The 8,569-nt window shown below is 42.6% G+C and overlaps 1 non-coding gene across 1 annotated transcript; it reads right to left on the bottom strand.

Annotated features, from left to right (window-relative positions):
• Positions 1–7,925: 7,925 nt before the first annotated feature.
• LOC119937670 lies at positions 7,926–8,062 on the bottom strand. The gene has a single exon (XR_005454180.1). It is a non-coding gene; the product is annotated as a small nucleolar RNA SNORA7 (small nucleolar RNA).
• Positions 8,063–8,569: the final 507 nt, after the last annotated feature.

Raw genomic sequence — 8,569 nt, 5'->3', positions numbered from 1 at the left:
GACAGGCAACAAAACAAAACATGTAGACAGGTGTCAAAATGGTCAGAACAAATTAAATTATAGTGATATGCACATCATTAACAAAATGAATAGAATAGTAAATATGTTCCAGTAAAGGATCAGGTATTATTCCATGACAAGAATAGTATCGACCAACTCTATTGTCTTGTACTCTCCCAAGTCCTTAGGGCAGTACTCTGGACACATTAAGTGCTCATTAAATGCCACTGATTTTGTGTGTGTGAGGAGAGGGGGCGGTGTTTGTTAAGAACTTACTACCAGCCAGCCACTGTTCTAGGCACTGGGATAGATACAAGCTAATCAGGTTGGACACAATCCTTGTCCCACAAGGGACTCACAGTCTTAATGAGGCGGAGAAGTTAAGTGACTTGCCTGAGGCCACACTTCTTCTCAATTGATTGATTGAGAGGGTGGGTGGAAGGTCAATCAATCGATCAATCATTGGTATTTATTGAGTGCTTTCTATGTGCAGAACACTATACTAAGGGCTTGGGGGAGTATGATACAACAGAAGCAGCAGTCACATTCCCTGCCCAAAACGAGCTTACAGGTTGAGAACCACGGAGGCTTTGACTCAGCCCCATCGAAAAGAAATGATTCATACTGCAACGGACATACCGGCACTTACTATTATTTTTTTGGTTTCCTGTTCTAGTCAGTTCTTGTGGGTTTCCTTGTTTTTTTATGGTAGTTGTTAAGTTGTTAAGTGCTTTCTTTGTGGGGCTCACAGTCTTAATCGCCATTTTACAGATGAAGTAACTGAGGCACCTACAAGAATACAAAATAGACAAGTGGTGGAGCTAGGATTAGAACCCAGATCCTGTGACTCTCAGGCCCGTGCTCTATCCACTAGGCCTCTCTGTTTTTCTTATATTCCCTGAGTGCATTGTAGTCAGTAAACACTCGAGGAATACTATGTTGCTTCTTTTCAAGGCCAAATCTGAAGAAGTCTTATTCCAAAATAGAAATAAAGACAGAAGCCCGTTATTTGGGAAGGGTATGATGATTTTTTTAAAATCAAAGTCAAAAATCCTTTCTCATCATTTTGAAGACCAGAGAGGGTGGCTGCTAGATAGAGAGCAGGACTAGCCTTCATCTTTGGTCATAGAAAAGACAGTCTCAGAGGAATTCTCAGGGGACTCCTCACTCTTGGCTTCCAAACTCTCCATAACATCACCTCCTCCTACCTCACCTCCCTTCTCTCCTTCTCCAGCCCAACCAGCACACTCTGTTTCTCTGCTGCTAACCTCCTCACTGTGCCTCGTTCTCGTCTGTTCTGCTGTCGACCCCGGACCACATCCTACCTCTGGCCTGGAATGCCCTCCCTCCACACATCTGCCAAGCTATCTCTCTTCCTCCCCTCAAAGCCCTACTAAGAGCTCACCTCCTCCAGGAGGCCTTCCCAGACGGAGCCCCCTCTTTTCCTCTCCTCCTCCCCTCCCAATCACCCCCTCCCTCCCTCTGCCCTATCCCCTTCCCCTCCCTACAGCAGTTGTGTATATTTGTACATATGCATTACTCTATGTTATTAATGATGTGTATATAGCTATAATTCTATTTATTTTCATGGTATTGACACCTGTCTACTTGTTTTGTTCTGTTGTCTGTCTCTCCCTTCTAGACTGTGAGCTCTTTGTTGGGTAGGGACCATCTCTGTATGTTGCCGATTTGTACTTCCCAAGGACTTACTACAGTGCTCTGCACACAGTAAGCACTCAATATGATTGAATGAGTGAATGAATGAATGAATGCTTCTCTGAGGACCTCTCACTCCCCATCGTAGTTACTAGGGCTCTGCTCCGAGCATGCCTAGTGACCCTTGGGCCATGTGGACTTGAACCACTGGGGATCACAGTCAGTCGGTCAATCAACCAATTTTATTGAGTGCTTCCAATGTGCAGAGTACTGTACTAAGCACTTGGTAGAATACACTAGAACGATGTAACAGACACATTCCCTGCCTAGAGTGAGCTAACAGTCTAGTCTAGAGGGGGAGACAGATATTAATGTAAATAAATGGCTTAGTGGAAAGAGCCCGGGCTTTGGAGTCAGAGGTCATGGGTTCAAGCCCCGGCTCCACCAAGTGTCAGCTGTGTGACTTTGGGCGAGTCACTTCACTTCTCTGTGCCTCAGTTCCCTCACCTGTAAAATGGGGATTAAAACTGTGAGTCCCCCGTGGGACAACCTGATCACCTTGTAACCTCCCCAGCGCTTAGAACAGTGATTTGCACATAGCGCTTAATAAATGTCATCATCATTATTATTATTATTATTATAAATAAATTACAGACATGTGTAGAAGTGTTGTGGAGCTGGGATTGGGGGATGATCACATCTTGGACCTGTCCACCTGATAATAATTGTGCTACTTGTTTAGTGCTGATTATATGCCAAGCACCGTATTAGGCTCTGGGGTAAATACAAGATAATCGGGTAGTACCCAGTTCCTGTCCCACAGAGGACTCACAGTCTTAATCCTCATTTTACAGATGAAGTAACCGAGGCACAGAGAAGTGAAGGGACTTGTTCAAGGTCACACAGGAGACAAGTGGCAGAGCTGGGATTAGACCCCAGGTCCTTCTGACTCCCAGGCTGGTGCTTTATCCACTATGCCACAGTGCTTCTCATGACAGATGGTGCCTGATGGAACCATTGTGGTTCCCAGTCCCTCAGAATCCTCTCCCGGGCTGCCAACCTGCCTTCGTGGGATCCCACACTAGTTCTCCTCTGCATCACTGAGAAGCCTTCTTCTCGACCTTTCCTCCACCACCCAGAAGGAACAGAGGAAAGCTGGCTCAGGATGCTGCCAACTTCACCAATCCAATCAGGTTGGCCATGGCGGGAGCTGTTTTTGCTGCTGCAATGGTGTCTCTGCCTGCAGCTGTGATCGGACTCTGCAGCCCGAGGAGCTTGAAATTCCACTCCACTATTCATGCTATTATTCAGCCATATTCATTGAGTGCTTACTGTGTGCACAGCTTAGTATTAAGTGCTTGGGAGAGTACAATATAACAATAAGCAGACACATTTCCTGCCAATAATGGGCCTGCGGTCTAGAGGGGGAGACAGACTTTAATATAAATAAATTAATTAAAGATGTGTACATAAGTGCTGTGGGCCTGGGAGGGGAGATGAATAAAGGGAGATAGAGTGACGCAGAAGGGAGTGGGAGAAGAGGAGAGGAGGGCTTAGTCATGGTGGGTCTCTTGGAGGAGATGTGCTACAGTACCGTACTGATCTTTTTTTTACTCTACATGGTGTCTCAGTGTTTTATTTCATATCTCCTTAATTAGCTGTTGCCAATCCTGTCTTCCCTTCTTTTTCTCAGACTGCAAGTGCCCTGAAGGACAGGGACCATGTCTAATTCCCAGAGCTCTGTACAGTGCTGTGCAAATAATGATTGCTTAATAAATACTATTACTATATCTAATTCTCTGGGCCAGCCTGCATGAAACTCTAAAGAGAAGCTACCTCTCCTTTCCATATCTTTGCTATTGTGTACATTTAGAAAGACAGCTGTTGCTAGATTATTCACAATGGTTAACTGGAACTTCATTCATTCATTCATTCAACTGTATTTATTGAGCACTTACTGTGTGCAAAGCACTGTACTAAGAGCTTGGAGGAGTACAATGCAACAACAAACAGACACATTCCTGCCCACAACGAGCTCACAGTCTAGCGGGGGAGACAGATGATAATATAATTAAATAAATAAATAAATAAATAAATAGGTAAATAAATAATTAAATTACAGATATATACATGCAGCTATCTATACACAGAAATAGATAGATGCAAATATATACAGAACTATATATATATATATATATATATATATATATATATGCATAGGCTCACTAATTCTTCCATCTCAACCTCCACCTACCTTCAACCAGAGTGGATCAAGAGAAGTAAATGCATTCAATAATAATCATCATCATTATTATAACTGTTAAATGTTTACTATAATAATAATAATGTTGGTATTTGTTAAGTGCTTACTATGTGCCAAGCACTGTTCTAAGCGCTGGGGTAGATACAAGGTAATCAGGTGGTCCCTTGTGGGGCTCACAGTCTTTGTCCCCATTTTACAGATGAGGCAACTGAGGCCCAGAGAAGTGAAGTGACTTGCCCAAAGTCACACAGCTGACAATTGGCGCAGCCGGGATTTGAACCCCTGGCCTCTGACTCCAAAGCCCTGGCTCTTTCCAATGAGCCACGCTGCGCCACGCACTGTTCTAAGCACTGGAGTAGATGCGAGTTAATCAGATTGGACACAGTCCCTGTCCCACATTGTGCTCCCAGTCTAAGTAGGACAGAGAACAGGTATTTAATCCCCATTGCACAGGCAAGAAAACCGAGGCCCAGAAAAAATGAGTGATTTTCCCATGGTCACACCACAGACAATAGGCAGAGTCAGGATTAGAACCCACATCCTCTAACTACCAGGCCCATGCTCTTTCCATTAGGCAATCTTTTTTTCTTTTCTCCGTCTACCATAGGGGAAGACATTGGTGATCATGGGAATGAATAAAAACCAGGAAGCATGAGTCTGAGGAGAGGAAGACCAGGTCCTGGATAATCCACAGGAACCCAACTGGCAGGGATTAGAGAGTGATAATTGTATTAAGCAAGCCACTCACACAATAATCAATTCCTCTCCCCAAGTTCTTAGACCCAAATTCTCTGGGATTGAACCATGGCCCATCCACAGTTTAGGACTCGGGGCTCCATCCATAATCATCAAGAAGTTGGATTTGCACAAATTTTTCAGTTAACTTTTGCTCCGGCATTTCATAGTCTTCAACCAAATGAGGAACCGACTCTGAACTTTTAGAGTTTTTTTTTCCCCTTCACTTTTTTCTTTTTCCTCCAATTTTCCCCCCTCCTAGATGGTAAGCTCCTGAAGGGCAAGCATTGTGACAACTGTAATGTACTTTCTCAGTGTTCTGCATAAAGTAAACACTCAGTGAATAGCATGAGAAGCAGTGTAGCATATGGACCTGGAAGTCAGAAGGACCCAGGTTTTAATCCAGGATCCACCACTTTTCTAATCTGTGACCTTGGGCAAATCACTTCACTTCTCTGTGCCTCAGCTACCTCATATGTAAAGTGGGGATTAAGGCTGTGAGCCCCATGTGGGTCAGGGACTGTTACCAACTGAACTTGCATGTATCTACCCCAGTGCTTAGTACAGTGTCCGACACATAGTAAGCGCTTAACAAATATCACAATTATTATTATTACTATGTATCAAACACCTTTCTAAGCACTGGGATACATGCAAGTTAATTAGGTCAGACACAGTCCCTTTCCAGCATGGGGCTCCCAGTCTAAGTAGGAGGGAGAACAAGTATTTAATCCCAATTTTACAGTAATAATAATAATGATGGCATTTATTAAGTGCTTACTATGTGCAAAGCACTGTTCTAAGCACTGGGGAGGTTACAAGGTGACCAGGTTGTCCCACGGTGTGCTCACAGTCTTAATCCCCATTTACAGACGAGGTAACTGAGGCACAGAGAAGTGAAGTGACCCAAAGTCACACAGCTGACAATTGGTGGAGCCAGGATTTGAATCCGTGACCTCTGACTCCAAAGCCCATGCTCTTTCCACTGAGCCATGCTGCTTCTCTACAGTAGAGGGAACTGAGGCACAGAGAAGTAAAGTGACTTGTCCAAGGTCATACAGCAACCAATTGGCAGAGCCGGAATTGGAACCCAGGTCCTCTGACTGGCTCAGGCTCTTTCCACTAGACCATTCTGCTTCTTTACTGACTGATGTTTCCTGCTAGAAACAGTCTCAAAGGCCATGCTCTTTTGGAGATCTGAGGGTTGTGCCCAGGAGAGAGTTCGAATTAGCATGGTGGCAATTAACCATGATTTTAATTTTGCTTAGGTAGAGTGATCAGGGATGGATCTGTATGATTCTTCTCCTAGTTACTCTATTGCACTCTCACAAGCACCCACAGCACAATGTTATGTACAGGGTAAGCATTCCATAAATACCATTGATCGATTCTTCTGAGGCCAGTGCATAGGTAATTTAAATGGAGAATAAGGAGAGGATGGAAGTTGTGCTGTTCTTTGTGGCTCTCACATATCTGTGAATGCAAAACTGGAAGCTAAGGAGGAAAGAGTCGAACTGAATATCCTTTAGGGTAGCTTTATCATGCCCCTTCTCAGGGTCACAGCTGGAGAGCATCTAGTACTCTACCAGTCTCGACTATGGGAGGAAGAATCAAGTAGATGCCTACCCATTCCATTCCTATCTTGGGAAGTGGCTAGCGAGTGGAAGGCAATATGCTAACAAATCCAAACTCATGGGCAGCAGCAGCATGGGAGAGAGTCGAGGGCAGAGATTCAAGTTCACTGAGCAGAGGAAGGCAGTGATAAACCACTTCCACATATTTACCAAGAAAACTCTGTGGATACACTACTAGAATGATGGCAGATGGAGGTGGGGCATTCTGGGAGAGAAGTGTCCATGGAGTCACTATAGGTGGGAGATGGCTCAACAGCATAAGACAAAACAAGCTGTATTATGACTGGCAAAGTCATAGATCGAAGTCATTTCCTTCCTATTCAAGGTCCAACACCAGCAGACATGCCTCTGTGGGATAGACATTCAGAAAGTTGAAAATATCTAATGAGAAATAGATCACTTCACTAGATGATTGTGGTAAATTAAATTAGGAAAATAGACCATTGACATATACTGCCTCAGTACAAGACTCTTCAGCAAAAGAGGGTAAATATTTAATTTCGTGGAAAAGATGAGAAATGATTTATCTGCTGCTTGGGGCAGAATATGTAAAACAAAAACGTTTGACTGTAGTTAACTTCTAAATTCCCCCGCATGAAGATAGATGTGCTGACGGGGATAAGGGCTGGCATTTACCCTCACGAACCACTAACTCAATTGGTGATTTGACTTAGTATGATGTCCAAAGTTTGCAAAAATCCAAAGATTATTCAAACAAGAAAAATTTCTTAGCAACTAGAAAACTCTCAGTTGGAAACCTTGTCCTGCTTATTGAGGGGCTGAATGCAGTAAGCCACTAATCTCTTTGTCACAAAAGAAATAAAACACCAGTAGAATTTACCTTAATAGATGAGTTACTGCTCCTTCTCTATGAACTTGGTTTGCAGAACGTATTAAAATGTAATGAACTGTAGCTTTTTGAAGGCATTTTTATGTTTCCATTCTGTAGATGATTAATGGAGATTGAGTAAGCCTTTAAAAATGACTTAATAGGATTTTCTATTGTAAAAATAACCCCATTGTAAAAATAGTAAGGAAGCAGTGTTGCTTAGTAGAGAGAACCCAGCCCTGGGAGTCAGAGGATCTAGGCTCTACTCCTGGCTCCGCAACTAGTCTGCTGTGTGATCTTGCTTGGGGAAGTCACTTAGCTACTTTGTGCCTCAGTTATCTCACCTGTAAAATGGAGATTAAATCCTCCTACCTCCAATTTAGACTCTGATCCCCACTTGGGACAGACACTGTGTCCAACCTGATCATCTTGTACCTACAACAGCACGTAGTACAGTGCCAAGCATGAGGTAAAGGCTTAACAAATGCCATTTTTGTTTTGTTTTGTTTTTTTTTTAATATATATTGCCATCCTCTAACTGCCCCAGCTCTTAGTAGAGTCCTCGGTACATAGTAAGTGCTTAACATGTCTTATCCTAACAAGTCATTTCTTACCCATAGCGACATCACAGATGCATCTCTCCCAAATGCCCCGCTCGCCCTCTGCAATTGTTCTGGTAGTGGATCCATAGATTTTTCTTGGTAAAAATATGGAAGTAGTTTACCACTTCTGCCTTCCATGTAGTAAACTTGAGTCTCTGCCCTTGACTCTCTTCCATGCCACTGCTGTCCAGTACGGGTGAGTTTTGACTTGTAGCAGATTGCTTTCCACTGGCTAGCTACTGGTCAAGCTAGGAATGGAACGGGTAGGCCTCTGCTTGACTCTCCCTCCATAGCCAAGACTGGTAGAGACCTGGAAACTCTCCAGGTGTGACCCTGAGAGGGGAGTTCTTAACTAGTACCAAGAAAAAAAAAGTAGCAGGAACTATCAGGGAGTCTAATGAAGAGATTAAAAAGGAATTAACACCAATTATTATTGGTTCATGAATCATTCAAGGCATACTTACATTATATAATGCAAATATATATGTATATATATTTACATACATAAAAATCCAGGAGAAAATATTGATTTAATAAACCTACCAATACTAAACTTGCTATGAAAAATGGTGGCAAAATTATTTTGAAATGCACCCTGTCCATTTTTCAAACAATAATGTCATTCTAAACTTGGTATGGAGAAAGATGACAAAATTGTTTTGAAATTCACCCTATACATTTTTCAAATAATAACACCATACATCACTGCACTTTTCAAGATTTTTATTTCTCTGAAAAAGATCTCATTGGGCAATGTATCTATAAAAACACATTTTTTTCCCTTTTAAAATATGGGTATTTGTTTCCAATATCAAGGCAGGTTAAAAAGTAGCAGGTTTCTTTTCAAAAT

The sequence above is a fragment of the Tachyglossus aculeatus genome, chromosome 1 (genome assembly GCF_015852505.1).
Source record: "Tachyglossus aculeatus isolate mTacAcu1 chromosome 1, mTacAcu1.pri, whole genome shotgun sequence".
NCBI classification, from domain to species: Eukaryota; Metazoa; Chordata; class Mammalia; order Monotremata; family Tachyglossidae; genus Tachyglossus; species Tachyglossus aculeatus.
This window is presented reverse-complemented; position numbering and strand designations above follow the sequence as displayed.